The 24062-nt window shown below is 35.8% G+C and overlaps 2 long non-coding RNA genes across 2 annotated transcripts; both read left to right on the forward strand.

The window, feature by feature from the left end:
* The first annotated feature begins 5636 nt into the window (after positions 1 to 5636).
* Positions 5637 to 9005, forward strand: LOC131541280 (uncharacterized). Its single transcript, XR_009271454.1, has 4 exons — positions 5637 to 5721; positions 6555 to 6646; positions 7945 to 8031; positions 8595 to 9005. It is a non-coding gene; the product is annotated as an uncharacterized LOC131541280 (long non-coding RNA).
* Positions 9006 to 9924: 919 nt separating this feature from the next.
* LOC131541585 (uncharacterized) lies at positions 9925 to 21514 on the forward strand. Its single transcript, XR_009271537.1, has 3 exons — positions 9925 to 10040; positions 16695 to 16759; positions 21128 to 21514. It is a non-coding gene; the product is annotated as an uncharacterized LOC131541585 (long non-coding RNA).
* Positions 21515 to 24062: the final 2548 nt, after the last annotated feature.

Consider the following 24062-nt stretch of genomic DNA (forward strand, 5'->3'; position numbering starts at 1 on the left):
CCCAGAATTAAGAGCAGTGGCACCAATAAAACAGGAGTGCTTTTACTTTTCCTTCTGCTTATCTTCAGAGTGCCCAAGAAAGGACTGTTTGGGAGCTGTAGGTCTTCTATTTCAGTCAGACTCTACAAAGACCAATGATTTCATTATCTTAAAGGGGTGGTTTACTGCGATTTCACTTTTTTCATTTTAAATAGTGTGTAATGTTGCTGTTGGTGCATGAACAGTATCTGCAAAGTTGAGGCGCTGAAAGTTCAACGTAAGCGGAGATATCGTCTTTTAAAAATCAGGAAGTTTAATGCCTACAAAAACGACTCATACGGGACTACAACGAGATACTTCCCGGGTTGCATACGTAAAAAACCCATCAAACCCCTCCCTCCGGAACATGCAAAAAAGGGGGCAAGGCCATGTTCTGCGGCTGTGTCGAAGAGGAAGAGTTATAGTGGAGAGTTGTAGCCATGCCGTCGAAACGGTGTTATTTTCACCCAGCTGTCAGGTCTTCTGTGTTTGGGCTTCCTACGGACGCTGTAGTTCGTCAACAATGGTTAAAATTTATGTTTGTTTATGTTCCTGACAATTACAATCCTACTTTAGCTCTCTGTGCTGCGCATTTTACGGAAGACAGCTTCCAGAATCTACACAAGTTCAATGCCGGATTCTCACAGAAATTATTACTAAAACACGGAGCGGTTCCTTTAAAACCAGAGGCAGCAGTTGTTGGGCCACAACCTGTAAGTAAGATTTCATAATTTTAAATGTATTTGCATGTATAATTTCAGACGTAATGTTTTAGTTTTATCAAGGACGCAAACAAACGCCAACGCTGGCTTTAGTAGCCAGTTAGTTAAATGCTATTTCGTGTGTCTATGACAAACGCGTACAAACATTTTGGACTCGAATTTGTAATTATGTACTAATTTTGTAAATGTATTTTCCATGTATACTTTATGACGTAATTTTTCGTTTTGATCAAGAAAGTAAACACATGCCAACTCTGTTAGGTTATAGTGGCCAGTTAGTTCAATGCTATTTCGTGTGTATAAGACAAACGTGTACGAACTTCAAAAATTGATATGTAATCACAACAGCAAACTTCCATTCAGAAACGTTTGTAAGAGCCGTGCTTGCGGAAGTTCTGCTTGACTGTCTTCATTACCGCTTTCTGGGTCTGATTCTGGCTCAAACTGATACGGCAATATTGACACCATTATTTACATTTGACCGGAGCACATGCGACTGTCGCCCCGTGAAGGTAATGGGCGTGAAGTTTCCGGACAATGTGCAGTACGCAGTTTAGCCAATCACAACACACCGGCCCAACTAACCAATCTGAGCCCATCGCCTGTTTCTGAGGGAGTGGTTTCAGAGAATCAGGAAGTCAACCGGTCGTTCAAATGACAGAGGAGAAAGCGGCTTACAATAAAGGTGAAATATATGAAAAATAAGGCGTTTTTTAACAAACGAAACACGAAGACATGTTATATTGCACCCCATAAACAAAAAAAAAGCAGTAAACCACCCCTTTAAAATGTGTGAATACTACAGAGTCATTCAAATGAAAATACATAAGAGTGACTTGCAAATTCATTTTCAAAACTATCTATTCATTCCAGGGAGAGAAAGTATTTCGTGCTTGGTGCAAAACAAATTCTGGTCCCTTGACTATTGTACTTTCATGCAGGTCATCTGCATGTACTTAGTATTTAGCTGACCCAACTGTTAATAAACATTGCCAGAGGTCATAAAAACATCTGAGAATTCACTTTTGATGTATATGAATCATATAAAGTTTGCATAAAACTGTTTTTTAATCACTGATATTGATTTTATCATGTGTGATACATACAGGTTCCAATCCGATGCTTCATCTAGAATTTCGTATGGTCAATGCCGAAAACAGAGAACTTTTCACATAAATAAATATCAAATACACCAAATACACTTCTTTCAACGAGTGAATATTCGGCTGAATATGTTTCATGCAGAGGTTCATGGTTTCCCTAGTGACATCACAGTCCTTTCCTTTTCGCTATCCTCCCAGTCCAATTAAAAACTGAGACATTTTAACTGACTTTTGGCTGGAAGCTCCAGTGACCATAAATCATCTAAAAGATTATTCATTTAGTTAATTAATGAACTTGTCCTAAAGTACCCATATACACAATGAATCCTTAAAATAGATGTTCACACACATGCACGCAGTTAGCATTCTCCCTAATTTCTGTTCTTTCAAAGAGGTAGGATCTCACAGCTGGGTTTTCAGTTCACGGTGTTTCAAGAAAGGTACACTGACTCAGAGCTGTGACTGCTCTCAATGGGAAAGACGTTAATTTCTCTTTCAAAGACAAACACTGAAAAAGAAATGGTTACTATAGTCAGCCGGATCAGATGGTGGGCCTACACCCATGAATGGTCGAAACACAGCTCTTGAATATCACCAAAGGCCACAACAATTAGAAGAGTTCTCAAAACAGATCCTCATCAAAGTCTTCAATGACTGGACAAGCCCATGACCAGCTTGTGCCAAGACCAGTTTTTAACAAGAATGACGATCATTATGCATATAGCCATTGATAAGCCAGTCGTCTACTATGTCTACAGCCAAATCAGACTTAATTTTAAGGGTATTTCTGTATATTTTTGTAACAGTACTGGTACTGTGTTGGGTTGGCACTTGATGTTCAGTATAAAATCCAGGACAATTATAATATATAACATAGGCTAATAGTAAATATATATTAAATACATTATATAACATTACATAATATATAAATAAATAGGCTACTATACTACAGTATAATAACTCTCAGGCTATGAGAGAGAGAAAAAAAAAAAAATCCATACTACTTTGTATGGGGTTCAGTGTGTGTGTATATGTGTATATGTGACCTTTACACGATCCAAAAGTTCATTACTGGTCATCTTGACCAGACTGTCTCTGTGGGGTGGAAACTAAACTTTAGGGAAGTGGAGTGAAAGGTGGAGACCATCATCCCCCTTATTTCTCTCTTTTCTCTTCATCTGTCTTCTCTCTATAAAAGCCTGTTTTTCACACAAAGTAAGAGAACCAGCAGGAATCCACCACATCAACCCCGTACTCCACAGATGAAAGAGAGAGAAAACGTAAAAAATAGAGGGAGGGAGAAATGGGGAGAATGATAGAAAAAAATACACAGTGAATAACAGATTTAGACTAGAAAACTTGTGAGAGGTTAAAAGACACTTAAATTGGACTGATTTGATTTTTGTAAATTACAAACATGCACATCTCCAGTGGAATTTGGTCTAGCTGTCATCCTTAATTTTGAAACTGATTTTTCTCATGCCTCAAGAGACCACTCATTCGGTCCCACACATGCAAGTGCACACTTTTTTTTAGATATGCACTTCAGATCTTGGATTTGCACAGTACATGCTAATGACTTTTTTAAATATTCAAATCACCACGGCAACGTGTATTATTATGCTTTGATGGTCTTGTCTGTCACCACCCCTGAGAGTAAATCCAATACTTGCCTAATTGTATGAGGATGCCAAGAATAAATGTATACATTTACATGTGGTCAACTCAAAAGACCTTACTAGACAAATTAAATAAATGACATTAGCAAACTGATTGCCACCAAAAATGACCAGTCTCAAGACATGCCTCGGTCTGCCTTGATCTTTTGGCATATAAGAGGTCTTTGTATTAAAACATCCAGAAGGTTTCATGGCTTAAAGGTCCCATGACATGCTGCTTTTTGGATGCTTTTATATAGGCCTAAGTGGTCCCTAGTACTGTATCTGTAGTCTGTTTCCCGAAATTCAGCCTTGGTGCAGAATTTCAGCCACTACGAACCAGTCCCACAATGAGCTTTCCTTAGGACGTGCCATTTCTGTGTCTGTAGCTTTAAATGCTAATGAGGAGGGGCAAGGTGGAGAGTGGGTGTGTGGCCTTAACCAGCTTGCGCTACCATGCGCTAATGTTGACAGCGGATGTATCGCGATGGTTTGTAGACACACAGTCCTTGAAGCTTTTCAGTTTGACCCAGAATCTGATCCGGATGGAGAAGCACCGGATGAAGAAGTTGCAACTCAGCGGCTACAGCAGGACGTCTCCGAATGGTTAGTTTAAAATATTGTGTCTGGATACGGTACTTTAGTTGGTTTGTTTATTATGCTGTTACAGTTAGCTAATGCTAGCCATAGGCTCAGATGAAGGAACTAAAAAAATACTTTGGTGTTCATTTGTACATCCAAACACTGAGCAACTGCCATGCTTCGCTCGTTTGCAAGCCATTATGTCTCTCGAGGAAAAAAAAATAATATTGCGCTCGCCTCGCACGGTAGTAGCTCATTTTCTCATGGGCGGGCAAAGCAGAGAAAGGGGAGGTAATCTTTCCCCGTATGATGACATAAAGGGAAGATTCCAGATTGGGCCATCTGAGCTTTCATTTTCTCAAAGGTGAAGCAGGATACCCAGAGCTCGGTTTACACCTATCGCCATTTCTAGCCACTGGGGGACCATAGGCAGGCTAGGGGAACTCATATTAATGTTAAAAAACCTCATAAAGTGAAATTATCATGCCATGGGACCTTTAAAACGTCCTGCTCATTATTAACAAAGCATTTATTTAATCAAGCTCCAAAAATGGCAAAAACATTTGCATAAGCACCGCCTCCAGAGCAAGACATCTGGTAACACTTTAGAATACTGTTCCATCATTAATGAATAACTACACAAGAACACATGAGTAATGCAATATTAGCACTCTAGTAACTACAAGTAGGCAATCTAACAAGAAACTATGATTAATAAATAATATTTTAAATATTTACATACCATTAAAAATTAAAATGTGGTAGTTCACTATTAGCTAACTAGTAACTACTATTTTTTCATACCTCCCTAAGAACTACTAAGAGCTACTGTATATGCTTTCATAATTAATAAGAATAATGCATAATGAACACTATTAAAAAAAGTTTCTTTGGCAGGGTGTATGGTTCCATGAAGTATCTTTAATATCCAAAGAACCTTTCCATTGCACAAAAGGTTCTTTGTAGCACAGAAAGGTTCTTTAGTCAATTTAATGGTTCTTCACACTCATCATGTTGTAAATATTTTTGTTTCTGGAAAGTGAGATCAAGTGAGCTAAATTGTCCTGTCTGGTCCAGAACTCACTTCAGACTCATTTTCTATTAGTTGCATTCAATTATAGTGTAATAAAAAGTATTAATTTTGAGTTATATAAATAGTTTTGTGGTGTTTATTAATTTAAAAAGATCAGTAGATCATTTTATATCTATTATCTATTTTAATGCTGTTTTGCATGACTCCAAAAAATTATTAGGCTAGTTATTTAAGTTTAGTATAAAAAATACTGCAATCATGTTTTAAAATGAAATAAAAAGGCTAAGTGATACACAATCTTAAAATATAAAAGTGCCACTTTGTCCCACTTTCCATTTTGCACCTATGAATTGGTCGTAGAACTACACAATGAGTTTAAAATTCACGATTTAATAAAGATTTAATGTGATTTTAAGTTGTGTAGTGTTCTAATTCTAGAGGTTTATTTATGCAAATGCTGCGTGACTTGTTTTAATGGGCGTGCGCGCTGAATACTGGAGTCTCATTTAAACGCTGCAGCGGAGGGAGTTGCCATGGAAACGGGGGACAACACCAACTGACAAACCATAAATCTCTGGCTGCGTCCGAAATCGCATACTACTTGTGTAGGTACTACATTTGAATTCGAACATACTACTCGACCGTTAAAAAAGTACGTTCTATATAGTATGAATGAAGGTAGTTGAATGGAATTCGGACGTACTACATCCGCCATGTTGATGTTGTCACGTGTCATGCGTCTTCACAACAGCGCGAAAATTTAAAGAGCCCACTTCACTGCGCGAACATCGTTAATGATTTAAATTCTTACCTCTTAACGAACCGTCTATTTAAAGAAAGCAGCGTAACAAGCTGATGTACTACATTGAGGTTAACGTAACTCCATCTGATCAGTAATGATTAGAGATCTTATTACACCCAATTCACACAATCGTTTCATCTGTTTGTTTAACCCTCAACAAGTCAGTGGTTTACTTGGATGATGTTAAACAAGTACAAGTTAACCACAATGAACATCAACAATGTTTTTCCCTGAGGTACTTTACACTTAAAGACAGCCGCGTCGCGGCTTTCCGCCATTTTTCGAATATGACGCCGCCTCTCCCGCGGCCTCAAGGGATAGTAAAGTGTCCATCGTATGCCTACTACAGAATTCGGAAGGAAGTAGTAGGTCATCCGGGTACTTCTCGCCTACTATTTTTCGAATACTATGAACTCGGACATACTACTTGCCTCGCATACTATCGCATACTATATAGTAGGGGAGTATGCGATTTCGGACGCACCCTCTGTCTCTCGCTGCTGTTTTCACTGCTTTCAGTGACGGTTTTGACGTCACTTACAAGGAGCGCGAATTAACTGAATCTAATGTTAGTTCAAACGTGTTTTTATCTTTCATGGTAAACAAATATTGATAAAAATTGTTCTGTGGTTTCAGGAGTGATAATATAATCTCTCTACAACAGAAGAGAAGCTCCAAAATTGCAAAGTTTCTGAAGGGAGCTGCTGACAGAAATGCAGGAAACACAGGTGAGCTGAGAAAGCTCTTTAAATACATTTATATGCATTTTCTCACAACATATTTTCTTATATTACCATGCATCTGTTATATTAAAATTTTTTTTGGAAAGTTTTGACATCCAAACCTGAGTGATGCAAACCTAAAAACATTAATGTTAATTCTGTTATTTTAAGAAACTTTCTGTGTGTGTGTGTGTGTGTGTGTATTAGGGATGTAACGATTCACGCAACTCACGATTCGATTCACGATTTTAAGTTCACGGTTCTATTCGATTCACGTTTTACTTTTATTTATTTTTTTACAAAATGAGATTTAAGACAAATTATAAATTAAATGTATCCTTTTATTATTGCTTGGACAAAATGCAGCACGTTTCTTTGTGAAATTGAAATATAACACTAATATAATAATATACTAATATAGCACTTGCATATTATTGCTCTTTTGTTGGTTTTGATTGCTTCTATTCTCCTCATTTGTAAGTCACTTTGGATAAAAGCCTCTGCTAAATAACACAATGTAAATATAATGTAAATGTAAATAATAAAACTAAATTGAAATTTTAAAATAATCTCCAAATAAAATAAATAAAATAAATCTCTTCATATAAACAAAATAAGGCTTTGTCTGTGCTCTTTCCATTTAAAATTAGAGGCAACCACTGCATTTTTATCATGATCCAAACAAAGATGCTGCATACATGCAACATGAGCAGTTTTTAATCTAAATAAGATTGTATAATTTCGAAATTTGAAGCAAAAACAGAATGGTCTGACTTCAGTTTTGTGAAACTACTGTATACATAAAAAATATCTGCATGAAATGAAACAGAAGACGAGCTGAATGATTGACTCTCTGCCAGCAGGTGGTGCTTTAAGCGTTTCCTTGGTTTCCGCTGTAAACAAAGTAGCGCTGCACTTACGAACTTTAATATGCATTATACATTGGCAAGATGAAAAGAAAAAATGCCATCTAAACTTTTCTAAAGATAGTAAGTTCCCCTCAGACATACATGCATATAAACTCCTACCCCTAATTGAATCGCGATTTGTTTAGCATCTCAACCGATTTGAATTGTCACATATATGAATCTATTTTCAACCGGCTCACAGTTAATCGTTACATCCCTAGTGTGTGTGTGTGTTTATATATATATATATATATATATATATATATATATATATATATAAACTATTTTATTTTATTTTCTGCATTTCACTTCTGCTCTAGCTTGCTTCCTTTAAATAAACCTGCCTGTATACTAAATATTGATGGCTCTGTGATAAATGGCATGTTATGTTTCTAGATTCTCCTATGGTGATGGCCGTGCAGCAGAGTTGGAGCAGACCTCGTGTCTGACAACATCTCTAAGGCGCTATGAACCATATGACTAGTAAGTAAATCCTCAAACATACACTACTGTTCAAAAGTTATAAAAGAAATTAGTATGATTTTTTAAAATGTTTTTTTGAACATGTTTTTTTATGTAAGTCTTCTGCTCACTGCATTTATTTGATTAAAAATACAGTAAAAACAGAAATATTGTAAAAAAAATATTACAATTTACAATACCTCAGACATGCAGACTTAGTGAGCAGAAGATATTTTTATTTGTTTGTTTGTTTAAAAAACATTGTAATGTTTCCAAAACATTGCTACTTAGTGCTTATATTGCTTAAATACCATTAATTGGATGCATTTGTGGCCAAAGATGGTAGGATAGGCTTCAGCCCCCATGACCCTAGAGAGGATAAGTGGTTTAGAGAGTGAATAGATGGATGGATGAACTTCCAAAATTCTTCGACTTGCTTTGATTTTGTTTATATTCTTACTGCTGTTCAGCTTAAAAATACCTTTCCATTATCTTTGTTTGTCATTTTGCATCATTATACCTGTGCTAAACCTATGAAAATTAAGAAACTAATGAAAGTGTTTTTTTTTTTTTTTTTGTTACAGGATCCTATGTACCCAGCCTCAATCATTCATCAAAAGGACTGTGGAAGCGGGAACTCTTTGAACCACCAGTGGCAGTTTCCACGGGATGAAAAAGGGCATACTAGTGGATGATGGGGGTACTGACATTAACCTACTGTATTCACTGTATAACACACTAGGGATGGGCATTTTTGTCAGTTTTTCATTTCAAGTACTGGTGGTTTTGATTTTGTCTGGATGGCATGCTGTCCTAACACTAACTAGTCAGAGCTCAGGTACCACCCAAACTGCTGCCATAACCAGTCAGAAAAAGAGAAATATATAAAGTCAGGTGATCATCGAGTACTCAGACTTGACAGCGATGATTGAGCATGAAAACGATGAACTTTTAAAAATGATCAATGATTGCTGTCAAGTCTGAGTACTCTAGTACTTGTGCACATCCCTATTAAACACATATACACAGTATTGAGGTATGATGTATATTGCATTGATGTATACTGTAAATGCAATAAATATTTTAATCATACATCTTGTCAAGTCTTGTTACTTCTGGGTTTTCTTTTCTTTTTTTTCTTTTCTTTTAATTTTTATGAACAATCCTATTAAAGAAAATGTATAGTATGATAAATTTAAGGATATTGATCTGGAAGAAATGGGGCCATAAAAAACCTATTCATCAGTGGTTTTTTGAAGAACCTTTAAAAAGGGTTCTTTGTAGTCCCAGAAAAGGTGCTTTATGGCACCAAGAAAAACACCGGTTCTTTAAAGAACCTGTCACAAAATGGTTCTTCAGGGAACCAAAAATGGTTCCTCTATGGCATCGCCGCAAACCCCCTTTTTGGTTCTTCCTGGCACCTTTTTTTTTTTAAGAGTGTATAATTAATTCTAAAGTGAAGGTCATAGTAACCCACTAGTAATGACTCAAGTAGCCTATAACTAAATTCTTCAGAAGGAATTACTAATTATTTGGATAAGCATTCTAAAGTGAATAACATAATGATTCTCTAGAAATGACTGAAATCAGCTTTTGAGGGTTTTGTAAAGTATTGGATTGTAATTATTCATGTATTACTACATCCTTCTAAAGGAATTACAAATTATTTGGAAAATCACTGTAAACTTTTACTAATCAGTCCCTCCAGTTTTTCGCGATTCCGCGATCGCTGAATACAATGCAAAATAAGCAAAATGTCGCATTTTTTTGTGATCCTGCATAATTCGTCATTTAACCACAAAATAATCGCAAAAAATAAATAAAAGACCTCACATAACATAAAATTATAATCATCTAACTTAATTATTTTACGTTACGTGGATTCAGATGTAGTTCACGTGTAAAACTTCGTAACGCCATTGGATCATCAAGCTCTCAGTGAAACCTCGTAACTTCACCCGCCTCCATTCAGATTTACGCGCCGCGCACAGCCTGGAGGAGACACATCTCGGCTTTTTCGCAATGAAAGGGTAAATAAATAACTGATGTTTGAATAGTACAGCGTTTTCTTTACTCAAACACTACGTCTGTAATGGCTATGTTTTTGTGTGCTTGAAGAGCGGAGAAGAAGTAGGTTTGCAGTCTAGCCAATATACAATGTAGGTTTTAAATATCCTGTGCATAAGCGCTTAATTTGAGATTTTGACCAAGTGTATTAAACAACAAGAAAAACTAAGCGCCCATATAGCTACAATCAACGTCATATAACATGTAAAAGTTGATGAAAGCATATGTTGCGATGCACTTACTGCCTCAGATAACAGTTAATAATGTCTAATGACACTCCATCTCCGTCATTCGCTGGTCAAAAACTTTGTTAACTCCATTTGAACTTGAATTTCATATAATGTTAAGTGCATTAAGTGCACACTGATCAGTAAAGTCTGATACAATACCAACGCTGACGACGCAGTGTTGTTTAATTATTTAATTTTGTCCCTTTCTATTTTTTATATATCAATATATCAGAATTTATTAAGAGACCATACCAAATGTATGAATTGGATTTACAAGCAGTATGTACAGCTACAATACTTATTTGTTAATGTTTACATAGGTAAGGTGGAAAAAGGGTCCTAAGGTTGTTTTAAAAGTTAAAATGTTTCAGAATTGTTTTGTTTGTTATTTGTGAATATTGCAGTAGCCCCTCACTGCAGAACAAAGATCCAGGGGTTGGATCCACATCCAGGGGGTGGAGATGGGTAGGTTTAGGGATCAGGGGGTGGAGACAGGTAGGTTTAGGTAAATGTAAGGTGGGAGGAGTTGGATCTAGATCCAACCACACCCCTGGATCTTTGTTCTGCAGTGAGAACCATCTTGAATATTGTGCATCTAACACAATACATAATCTGCACGTTTAATAAACTCCAGCTGGTTCAAAATCGCATGCGATTAATCGTGCAGCCCTATGGGGACACTTAATTTCCAGCGATATCGTCTACATGATTGCACAAATACTATTAGAACTGTACTGAGCTGGATGATGACATCACTGAATTCAGTAATGAAATACCTTTAACTGAAAATTGAGTGTTTACTATTGTCCTTCTGCACTACCGACACACTATTTTCCTATTTGATACTGTAAAGCTGCTTTGACACAATCTGTATTGTTAAAAGCACTATATAAATAAAGGTGACTTCACTTGAGTTAATCTGGTAAATGTGATATCATAATTTAAAAGAAAAAAAAAATCGCAAATTTGTCACAAATTTATGGAAATTACCACCACAAAATCAGTAATTTTGATCGCAAAAATCACACAAAAAAATCGTGAAATCCTGGAGGGACTGACTAATATTCTGAAATCATTGTAAACTTTTGAGGTTTTTGTAAGGTTCTTGTTAGTAATTCATTTTGCTAGATTTGGCAACACTTAAATCATTACTAGTGGGTTACCATTATCTTCACTTTAGAATACTGATCCAAATAATTATTAATTTCTTCAGAAGGATGCGGTAAAACTTGAGTCAACAATGACGTCAGCCGATATTAGGGAGTTGTCATGCTTTTCATTTTAGAATACTGATCCAAATAATTAGTAGTTCCTTTAGAAGGATTTGGTAATATTTTAAGACATATGGTCATCTTCTCACCATAGTGAAGTGATGTGTGGCCAAGTATAGTGACCCATACTCAGAATTTGTGCTCTGCATTTAAGTGCACACACACAGTAGTGAACACACACACCCAGAGCAGTGGGCAGCCATATTGCTGCCCACCGTTTGATACCGGCATTGATACCGTTTCCAATGCAATGATGTTAGCCAATCATAACAGTGGCCTATTCCTGACAAGCCTTAAAGGACCCGCCCTTTAAAACAGGTCATTTTACATAGAGGGTCAGAATGAGGGTTGAAAATAATCATTTTTCCACATATTTATTTATTTATTTAGTGCAAAAAACTAAACTAAAACTACTTTTGTGCAAGTAAACCTCAAGGAACATATAATAATTATAATAATAATAATACAAATCCATGTCATGACCCCTTTAAGAAAAAACAACAACAACAACAACAAAAAAAAAACAACTAATTATAGTGGCATTCATTATAAACACCATTTATACCCCAAGTCTAAATTAATTTATTTAAAGTAAAACAGAAACAATGTGTGGGAAATGTGCTAAACAAATAAATGTGGGCTCTCTCAATTGGCACAATCAAAAGTAAGTGAATCAGTCATAACCGTTAGTGAGTTTGCAACCAACTTCCTCATTGAACTGCAAATCATTTTTTGATTATATCCAATTCTGAAAAGGCTGACATTTTAGAACAATAACATTTTGGAACACGATATTTGACTTTTTTGTTAAAACAGCAAGAGATATTCTGAGAGTGACATTCAGGCTATATGTCACAAATAATCTGAATAATGGCAATATAATGGCAGCTTGAAACAGCAACTGAACCACTTCTGAATAAGCTTAACTGTAAAACTGTAATTTATCAACTAAAAATAGACATTATACAGTATGTATGTATATATCTATATCTGTCTATCTATCTATCTATATATATATATATATATATATACAGTGGTGTGAAAAAGTGTTGGCCCCTTCCTGATTTTTTATTTTTTTGCATGTTTGTCACACTTTAATGTTTCAGATCACCAAACAAATTTAAATATTAATCAAAGATAACAAGTAAACACAACATGCAGTTTTTAAATGAAGTTTTTTATTATGAAGGGAAAACTAAATCCAAATCCACATGGCCCTGTGTGAAAAAGTGCTTGCCCCCTAAACCTAATAACTGGTTGTGCCACCCTTTGCAGCAACAACTGCAATCAAGCATTTGCGATAACTGGCAATGAGTCTTTCACATCGCTGTGGAGGAATTTTGGCCCACTCATCTTTGCAGAATTGTTTTAATTCAGCCACATTGGAGGGTTTTCGAGCATGAATGGACTGTTTAAGGTCATGCCACAACATTTCAATTGGATTTAAGTCCAGACTTTGATTTGGCCACTCCAAAACCTTAATTTTGTTTTTCTTGAGACATTCAGAGGTGGACTTGCTGCTGTGTTTGGAATCATTATCCTGCTGCATAACCCAAGTGCACTTGAGCTTGAGGTCACAAACTGATGGCCGGACATTCTCCTTCAGGATTTTCTGATAGAGTGCAGAATTCATGGTTCCATCAATTATGGCGAGTCATTCAGGTTCTGAAGCTGCAAAGCAGTCTCAGACCATCACACTACCAACACCATGTTTGACTGTTGGTATGATGTTCTTTTTATGAAATGCTGTGTTGGTTTTACGCCAGATGTAACGGGACACACACCTTCCAAAAAGTTCAACTTTTGTCGCATCAGTCCACAGAATATTTGCCCAAAAGTCTTGGGGATAATCAAGATATTTTTTTGGGCAAATGTGAGACGAGCCTTTGTGTTCTTTTTGGTCAGCAATGTTCTTTTGCCTTGGAACTCTCCCATGGATGCTGTTTTTGCCCGGTCTCTTTCTTATTGTTGAATCATGAACACTGACCTTAATTGAGGCAAGTGAGGCCTGCAGTTCTTTAGATGTTGTTCTGGGTTCTTTTATGACCTCCTGGATGAGTCGTCTTTGTGCTCTTGGAGTGATTTTGGTAGGCCGGCCACTCCTGGGAAGGTTCACCACTATTCCAAGTTTTCTCCATTTGTGGATAATGGCTCTGACCATGGTTTGCTGGAGTCCCAAAGCCTTCAAAATGGCTTTATAACCCTTTCCAGACTGATAAACGTAAACTATTTTGTTTCTCATCTGTTTATGAATTTCTTAAGATCACGGAATGATGTGTTGCTCTTTAAACATGCTTCACTTTCAGACAGGTTCTATTTAAGTGATTTCTTGATTCAACAGGTCTGGCAGTAATCAGGCCTGGGTTTGGCTAATGAAATTTAACTCAGCTTTCTAAAATAATGTGGTTAATCACAGTTCTTTCATGATTTAATAGGAGGGGGCAATTAATTTTTCACGTAAGGCCAGGTAGGTTTGGACAGCTTTTTTCCCTTAATAAATGAAACCATCATTTAAAAACTGCATTTTGTATTTACTTGCATTATGTTTGTGTAATATTAAAATTTGTTTGATGATCTGAATCTTTTAAGTGTGACAAATATGCAAAAAAATGAAAAATAAGGAAGGGGGCCAACACTTTTTCACACCACTGTATATATATATATATATATATATATATATTAGAGGCCAACGGTTTCCTAGTCATTTTCCTAGTCTAAGTTTTTTTGGTAAGTAAGTGTCTGCTGGGAGCATAAATGTAAATTAGGTCTGCTGCAGCTCAATGATTGCTCATTTTACTAACGTCACATCTCCATCTTGGAAAATATCACCGTCATACAATTAAAAACAACCTTCTAAGTGAATATTACATGCCCTGCTGCTGTCTGGCTCTCTGTGCTACTGCCGTGTTCTTTCTGGTAAATTAATAACAGTGCCGTAATGACTGTACCATATCCACAGCGATGGGAATTCCATAGAAATAGGGACAGCTTGCTGCTACGCATTAGTGCATTGCAATTAAATGAATAATTAATAGCACTGCATTGTATTAACCCAGGAATTAATTTGTCAATGTTCAAGCAGTAAAAAATCAATGTCATCAGCATAAAGTGATGAGTTAGAGAAAGCATAAGTGACTTTGAAAAATGGTATTGTAAGGTGCATTACTAGGTTTATTCTAGTCATGTGGTGCTTTTTGAGCTCATTTAAAAAGCTGTGCTCTATGTTTCTCAATTTTTCTACAAAAGATAAACCAATCATAGAAATATGTTCTGTTACTTGATGGCGAGGTGATCATAAAAAGTAACACCCTGGAACCTAACTAGATGGAAATAAAGAGCAATGGAAGTTCACATGTGGCTGCCGATTTAGAGTTTGTCCGTATATTTTTTATTTGATATTTTGCAAATTATAATAATAGATCTGCCTTTAATTCACTAAATAAATAAATAAATAATCAATAGCTTATACTTGCTTGCATGCTGTTGTTGCCCAACAAAAAAGACACTTCCTGTAGGATGATAAAAGAAAAAAGGAAACAGGAAAAGAAAACTGTGATTGCCAATTAAAACACTAATAATAATAACACTTTAATAATAATAATAATAATAATAAACATGAATAATAAAATGTTACATTGATAAAATCATTATTTTTTAAATAATTATTTAAATTTTTTTATTTATTTCAGAAACGCACAGTAAAATTGGCAGTGAAATTATATAACTGTGTCTTCACTTAATCACTCATACTGTGATAAAAGATTAATTTTAAAGATTAAAATTAATTAATTTGATTTCAGTCTTTAAAAATTGTTTAATATTTCATGCCAAATATTATGATAGAAAGAACCTGCCACATTTTTTATGTCTTAAACTGTTTTCATGGCTTTTTGTCTTTCGGGTGTTCAGTGTCTCTCTTTGTTCACCGCTGTTTTTAAGTTGCAATATCTCAATTGTTATTTTAAAAATGCTTTGGAACCCTATTATTTATTCTCCATCTCTCTCATTTTCTTCCTTTCCTCTTTCTACAACTACGTGCGTGTTCTTTCCAAAAAAAAAAGTGGTCTTTCACAATAGGCATAACTTACACCGCCCCCTTGTCTTACCTCAGGACATCATTGTGTTATTTGTTTGCTCACAGTGTGTGTGCTTGCATTTGTGTTTATCTTTGCTCAGAATTCTGTAATCCTTGTTTTAGCTCTGTGTCTTCCTCTTCAGGAGCTGTCAGAATTCATTCTCCTCACTTCTTTCCATCTACGCTTCTCTCACTCTCACTTTCTCCCTCTCTTTCTCACTTTCTCCCTGAGGCAAGGTGCCTTGGGCAATTGTACATTTATTCATCAGTTTGCTCCTTTGTGCCCTTTATATGTATTCTCTGGTGCGCGCACACACACACACACACACACACTGGTGTTCTGCTGTCAACAGTGGAGATTTGTCAGTCAATCAGAGAGAGAGAGCATGTTCTCTAAGAGACAGAATTAAGGAACTGCTCTTCACACACTGGCCCATATGTCTCTCCTGACTGTCTTTATCCCCTTCTCAGATGGACGTTTGCATCTCTTCAACTCTCTAACACAGTAACACATTCACTGACATGCATCCTTCTCACAGCCTCAATAATGCATATGCTTACTGCATGCTTTACTTTCTCACTGTTTCTTTTACTCGGTCCATATCTACCTACCATTAATCTTCTCTTATCATTTTTTCCTCATTCCTCTAAATTTTCACTTTGCACTATACTGACATGACAAAAACTGAACAAACAATATATATATATATATATATATATATATATACATATATATATAGAAAGAGAGAGAGAGAGTAAATTGAGTAAACGAGTGATATGAAAGAATTAAACAAAATAACACAAATTCTCTGAGACAAGCAGTATTGCTACTGTTGTTATTTTTTTATTTAAAAGAAGAAGAAGAAGAAAAATAAATGTTACCTGTTAAATGTTAAATGTTACACTTGCAGAAATTAGATGGTCTTACCCTTCAAGCAGATGTAAGCAGAGATTACTCAACAAATCACATTTATTTGCAACATGTTTTATGTCTTGGTTCTGTTAGTGATGGTTGTGCTGTCTTTTTAAAAATTGTTTCAGGTCACCACTCCATCTGATGTCCATCAGTCTCTACATTTGCCAGAGAACACAACTTATAATTATTGGTATGTAAACAGTAAAGGTTTAGTACACCTTAAAATGAACATTAAGTCATCATTTATGCTATGGAAGCATATGGGTAGCAAAATTCAATTTAAAACAATTTCAAATTCAATTTGTAATATGCAAAATGGCAATGCATGTAAAATGGCAATGTATTTCTGTATTTTAATTTATTTTACCATACATATGTGCAAAATTTATTGCAAAATGAAAATTCAATTATATAATTTACATTTGCCATTTTCTACAATAGTTTTAATATGCAAATTAAAAATATATTGTAACACTTTATAAGTTGCAAACTTAAAATGAAAATGCATTACCCAAATTGATTAGATATGTTTAACATGTCCAAGCAGAAACTGTAGCAAAATTATCATTTAAATGCTGTTTTTCCTAAATGCATTTAGACTTACGGGTAGGACACTTGGGATTGCATTTTCATCATAATACCGTGTGATAACTGTAGAAAAATGCAGTGAGAATTTCAGAATGCATTCTGGGCCAAAAGTGCAGCAAAAGGGTAGCAAAATGGTGATTTGAATGTCTTTTATTTTTCTTAAATGCATTGAAACTTACATATAAGATGTTTCAATAGCATTTTCATTTAATACCCCATAAAAAGCGTTTGGTTAACGATGACTACTGACCTATTGTGCATCCTGTTGCCGAGTGCGTTGATATAGCCTAAAGATTGACAGGTCAGGGACATGTGGCATTTTCAAATCCACATTGACTTTATATTCATCATGGGGTATTAAATGAAAATGCAATTGAAATGTCTTATATGTAAGTGTCAATGCATTTAAGAAAAATAAAAGACATTTAATCACCATTTTGCTACCCTTTTGCTGCACCTTTGGCTCAGAATGCATTCTCAAATTCTCACTGCATTTTGCTACAATTATCATGTGGTATTATGATGAAAATGCAATCCCAAGTGTCATACCCCTAAGTCTAAATGCATTTAGGAAAAACAGCATTTAAATGATAATTTTGCTACAGTTTTTGCTTGGACATGTTAAACATATCTAATCAATTTGGGTAATACATTTTCATTTTAATTTTGCAACTTATAAAGCGTTACAATATGTTTTTAATTTGTATATTAAAACTAGTGTAGGAAATGGCAAATGTAAATTATATAATTGAATTTTCATTTTCATTTTGCACTAAATATTGCACATACAGTGGGGCAAAAAAGTATTTAGTCAGCCAACAATTGTGCAAGTTCTCCCACTTAAAAAGATGAGGGAGGCCTGTAATTTTCATCATAGGTATACCTCAACTATGAGAGACAAAATGAGAAAAAAAAAATCCAGAAAATCACATTGTAGAATTTTTAAATAATTAATTGGTAAATTCCTCGGTAAAATACGTATTTGGTCACCTACAAACAAGCAAGATTTCTGGCTCTCACAGACCTGTAACTTCTTTTTTAAGAGGCTCCTCTGTCCTCCACTCGTTACCTGTATTAATGGCATCTGTTTGAACTTGTTATCAGTATAAAAGACACCTGTCCACAACCTCAAACAGTCCAACTCCAAACTCCACCATGGCCAAGACCAAAGAGCTGTCAAAGGACACCAGAAACAAAATTGTAGACCCGCACCAGGCTGGGAAGACTGAATCTGCAATAGGTAAGCAGCTTGGTGTGAAGAAATCAACTGTGGGAGCAAATATTAGAAAATGGAAGACATACAAGATCACTGATAATCTCCCTCGATCTGGGGCTCCACGCAAGATCTCACCCCGTGGGGTCAAAATGATCACAAGAACTGTGAGCAAAATCCCAGAACCACACGGGGGACCTAGTGAATGACCTGCAGAGAGCTGGGACCAAAGTAACAAAGGCCTCAAATCCTGCAGTGCCAGACGTGTCCCCCTGCTTAAGCCAGTACATGTCCGGGTCCGTCTGAAGTTTGCTAGAGAGCATTTGGATGATCCAGAAGAGGATTGGGAGAATGTCATATGGTCAGATGAAACCAAAATAGAACTTTTTGGTAAAAACTCAACTTGTCGTGTTTGGAGGAGAAAGAATGCTGAGTTGCATCCAAAGAACACCATACCTACTGTGAAGCATGGGGGTGGAAACATCATGCTTTGGGGCTGTTTTTCTGAAAAGGGACCAGGACGACAGATCCGTGTAAACGAAAGAATGAATGGGGCCATGTATCGTGAGATTTTGAGTGAAAACCTCCCATCAGCAAGGGCATTGAAGATGAAACGCGGCTGGGTCTTTCAGCATGACAATGATCCCAAACACACCGCCCGGCCAACGAAGGAGTGGCTTCGTAAGAAGCATTTCAAGGTCCTGGAGTGGCCTAGCCAGTCTCCAGATCTCAACCCCATCGAAAATTTTTGGAGGGAGTTGAAAGTCTGTGCTGCCCAGCGACAGCCACAAAACATTACTGCTCTAGAGGAGATCTGCATGGAGGAATGGGCCAAAATACCAGCAACAGTGTGTGAAAACCTTGTGAAGACTTACAGAAAACGTTTGACCTCTGTCATTGCCAACAAAGGGTATATAACAAAGTATTGAGATGAAATTTTGTTATTGACCAAATACTTGTTTTCCACCATAATTTGCAAATAAATTCTTTAAAAATCCTACAATGTGATTTCCAGGATTTTTTTTCTCTCATTTTGTCTCTCATAGTTGAGGTATGCCTATGATGAAAATTACAGGCCTCTCTCATCTTTTTAAGTGGGAGAACTTGCACAATTGGTGGCTGACTAAATACTTTTTTGCCCCACTGTATGTATGGGAAAATGTAAATTTAAATACAGTAATACATCGCCATTTTACATATTGCATTGCCATTTTACATATTGCATTGCCATTTTGCATATTACATTTCAAATTGAATTTTGCTATATTATGCACCCTGGTGTTGTTCTAATGCCGTATGACCAACTTTGTTTTTCAGACAACTAAAGGAGAATAAAAAAATAAAAAAGCCTGCTCACGCTTGTCCATATAATGGCAGTATAGTGACCAGCATCAAGATTTACAAAAGATACAATAGTATCACAGAATGTTCCCATGCAACACATGTCATATATTCCAAGTGTTCTGGGGGAATACGATATGGTTTGGTAAAAAACAAACTGTAATTTTAATATATTGTTTAATGAAAATCCTGACACTGACATTGGTCTTTTGTGCTCGATTGTGCATTTGTGAGATCCTGTTATTATGCAGTTCCCATCTATAGTTGTGGACAAAAGTATTGGCAGTGACAAATGTTGTGTTTTGCAAAATTTGCTGCTTAAGCTGTTGTGGTGTTCATTCACATTGTTTCTATAAGTATTGGCAGTGACATAATCTAGAAACAATGAACACCACAACAGCTTAACTAGCAAGCAGCAAATTTTGCAAAACACAAAATCTATGTGACTGCCAATACTTTTGGCCACGACTGAACAAAAGCATGCAAGTTGTGAGCAATAAAGATTAATTAGAAAGAGAAATTAAATACAATACAAGTACTTACTTTTCTGATGTGATTATATCTGTTGTGTTCATCTCAAGAAGTTATCACTCAAGAAGTCAGTCTTACTGTCATCTGACAACCAAAGTTCCAGTCTGGATATACTCCGTGAAGAAAGTACATGGGTATTTTTGGGGGGATTTCTAGGAGATATATTACATGTTGCATTTTTATTAATCTTAATTTATTTTGTGTGCTTTTTATGGGTGAATCGAAGTGAACTGTGGCGCTAATAGAATGTTATGAGCACACAGTCATGCACAAAAGACCAACAGCCAAGGTCAGGATTTTCATTTAATAATACGTTAATTTTCGGTTTGTTTTCACCAAATCCTATCATATACCACCAGAAAGCTTGGAATATATGACACGTGTTGCAAGGGATCATTCTTTGATACTTTTGCATATTTTTTTCAAAGCTTGTTGCTGGTCGCTATTCACCGCTGTGGTATGGACGAGTGCGTGTGGTATATTTTTGTAAATTTCTCCTTTTGTGGTCCGAAAAAGAAAGAATGGCATACTGCATTAGAACAACGCCAGGTGAGTAAATTATGATTTTCATTTTTGATAAGCTATCCCTAGGATGTTCATCTCTGTCTCTCAGCTCAATGCAGTCTGCAAATATTATCAATGATCAAATTCATTTAAGATCAATTTCAAGAAAACAGTACTGCACCCTAGAGATGAACACTACCCAGAAAATACTGCTTTGGCTAAAAGAAATGAAATGGTGAACCCTGTAAATGGGATTTCCCTACACAAATTTCAGAGTTAGTTTAATAGTTATTGAACTATGTATAGACAACTAAACAGAACCACAATGGAACCCACAATAGTTTATTTGAAGTATTTTCTTTCATTTTTTTTTATTTTCAGGTCAGTCTCTAAGCAACCAGCGGTAGATGTTGAGCAGCCCAACTTTGTCTCTGGCCTTGCAGTGCTGTTTGTATTATTGTATGATTTCAACTTCCAGTATCAGGAAGAGGTGGCATGCACCCTTGCGATTGAGGTTAGATATTAGCATATTTGCCATTGATATATATGATAGAGTGAATTGTCACTATCTTGTCTTGACAGTATTTGTAAAGTACTTAAGTATTTTTTCACAAACATTTTATACAGTTGATTATAGAGATGAATGATATATTGCATATTTAACATTATCATGTAGTCATGTAATCACATCACAAGTGTTGCAATTCTCTGTGCTGTCTATATATATATATATATATATATGAAGAGAAAAAACCAAGAAAGGAAAAGTGACTTAATAGACTGGACACATGTACAAAAAGAACAGTACTGTAAACCCGCAGATTTCCTCTCTTCTGAAAAACTTAAAGACTTTTAAAAATATATTTCTGAAAAACCTTTCCATTCTTTAAAAGTAAATAAGATTACTGTATTTTGAATTACTTGCTAATTGTTAATTGCATTTTACATGTTTTATAAATAAATGCTTTAAAACTCAGAGAATGTTTTCTCTTTTTTGTTGTGACTACTGTTATGAATAAGTATAATATTTTACATTTTTTAAATCTAAGAGTACTGAAAGAAAAGTAGGAATTACAGTATTCCCTGTAAATAAGTCTAATACTGTAAAAAAAGCAAAAGAAAAAAAAAAGCTATATAACAGTATAATACTGTAATTGGTAAATACAGTACAGAACTGTAAATGTTGTATACAGTAGTGGTCCTGTAAAAATACAGCAAGTGGCTGGCAAATTTACAACGAAAAGTTTTACAGTGTGCGCGAGCAAATAGGTAGGCTAATTCTTATACAGGCAATGATTATCCATTATGACATTTTTATACTTATGTAGACTACACAATAATATTCTTTTACACTGTAATCCTTTAATTTTTAATATTTGGCATGTTTGTGTGCTGCTGCTGCCCTGTGGGTAATAAGCAAAGTGAACGCGCGTAAAAATTGCGTAACTGACTTTAGATATCAGACCACACTGTTAAAAATTGCTGTTAATTTACGGCAGAATTTCAGTAGCCCCTCACTGCAGAACAAAAGATCCAGGGGGCGGAGTTGGATCCACATCCAGGGGGTGGAGATTGGTAGGTTTAGGGGTGGAGATGGGTAGGTTTAGGGGTGGGGATGGGTGGGTTTATGGACAGGGGGTGGAGACGGGTAGGTTTGGGTCTATGTAAGGTGGGAGCAGTTGGATCTAGATCCAACTCCACCCCCTGGATCTTGTGTTCTGCAGTGAGGACCATCTCCAGAATTTCAACAGTATAATCCTGTTATGTTCAAAAGCAGTACGTTACTGTTTTTTTCGTTTTTGTGAAATGACGTAGACACAATATAACGGCATTCTATTGTATTTATAACTCGAAGGAAATAAAACATTACTATCCAGTATTTTTGTAAACTGCAGTGAGCACGCCGGGACTTTCATCCGTCTTGTTAACAGGTAAATTCCCCTTTGCTTTGCACAATTTCATAGACAAAATACATTACATTTGCTACTGCAACTAATCTGTTAGTGGATATCGGAAGTGACACTATCTTTTATTTGCTCTTTTCAGTGATAAACGCGCCAAATACGACATCATCGAGTGCAACTGGATTTCTGACTCTGAGACTCGGATTATATTATTCCCAATTACAGGGTGAGTTTCATTCGTTATGAGATAATTCTTATGCAAAGTTAAGTTTTCAAACACTGTTGCATTGAAATCACATTGATGTCTCTGTAACATGCTGAAATGGCCAGTGTTGTTCGCTAATAGGCTAATAGGCTATCAGTTTGCATAATTTGCTAACGCGTTAAACCTCCACTGTTTGAAAAAAACAAACGAACAAACTCAAAATTTCGGTGTCATTGTGATTGCAAATTTGGGTAAGCATGTTCTAGTATGACATGTTTATTCTAAGGGGGATTTTTACTGTTGTGCTTATATTGTTTTTATGTTGGTTATGTTTTTGCATCAATCCATGTTGGTTTTGTAGTTAAAGTGATTAGCGATTAGTGATTAGTGATTAATGAGTATTTGCTGGATTTCTGAATCGGAAATCATATGCTTGGAACACTTAAAAATGTAAACAGGAAAGCTAAGTATGAGAACCAATGTTTTCATGTGTAAAGCTAGCATGTTTGAAATTGAGTTTTTATTTACCACGCACTTGTGTGGACTTTCAGTGGATGGGCTTTCTTTGTTGTCTGAATATAAATGAAAATAAATTGTACAATACACAATTTACAGTATACACATTTTGACTTAAAGGTCTGTCCAGACCAGTCCATGTTGAAATGCTTTTCTTATGTTAGAAGTGCTGAACTCTGTGACTGTTTACAATGATTTTAGTTTTCTTTGCATTCATTTGTAATCTGGCAATGTCAAATTAATGTTATGTCAATGCTGAAATTAAATGTGAATTAAATTAAAACATTAAATGTGTTTTTCTTTTTAAAGGTTCAGGTGAAACACCAGGAAGAAGAATCCAGCACTGGATGATCAGCCTTGAGGAGCACATCATTTGTGAGGGCATCCAGCCGGCTTTTCTGTCTGGGCTTGCAGCTGATTTTTCTACTTACAACAATTTCAATCTTCAATACCAAGCTGAAGACGCATGCATGTTGGAATTTATTCAAAGGTTAGATACTTTGATGCATACATTCAATTCACTTCACATTTTATTTCTGTATCACTCTTTATATATTTTTAAAGCAGCTATACAGAAAATGTATGTTTCATTGAAACATTTGGCCCTAATAAACAGGGAATCTAGCATCAAATAGAGAAATTTCCTATCAAATATTTGAGCCCCAGTGAGCAGTAGGTGAATGTCAAGGAA

This window comes from Onychostoma macrolepis, chromosome 05 (genome assembly GCF_012432095.1).
Source record: "Onychostoma macrolepis isolate SWU-2019 chromosome 05, ASM1243209v1, whole genome shotgun sequence".
Taxonomy (NCBI): Eukaryota; Metazoa; Chordata; class Actinopteri; order Cypriniformes; family Cyprinidae; genus Onychostoma; species Onychostoma macrolepis.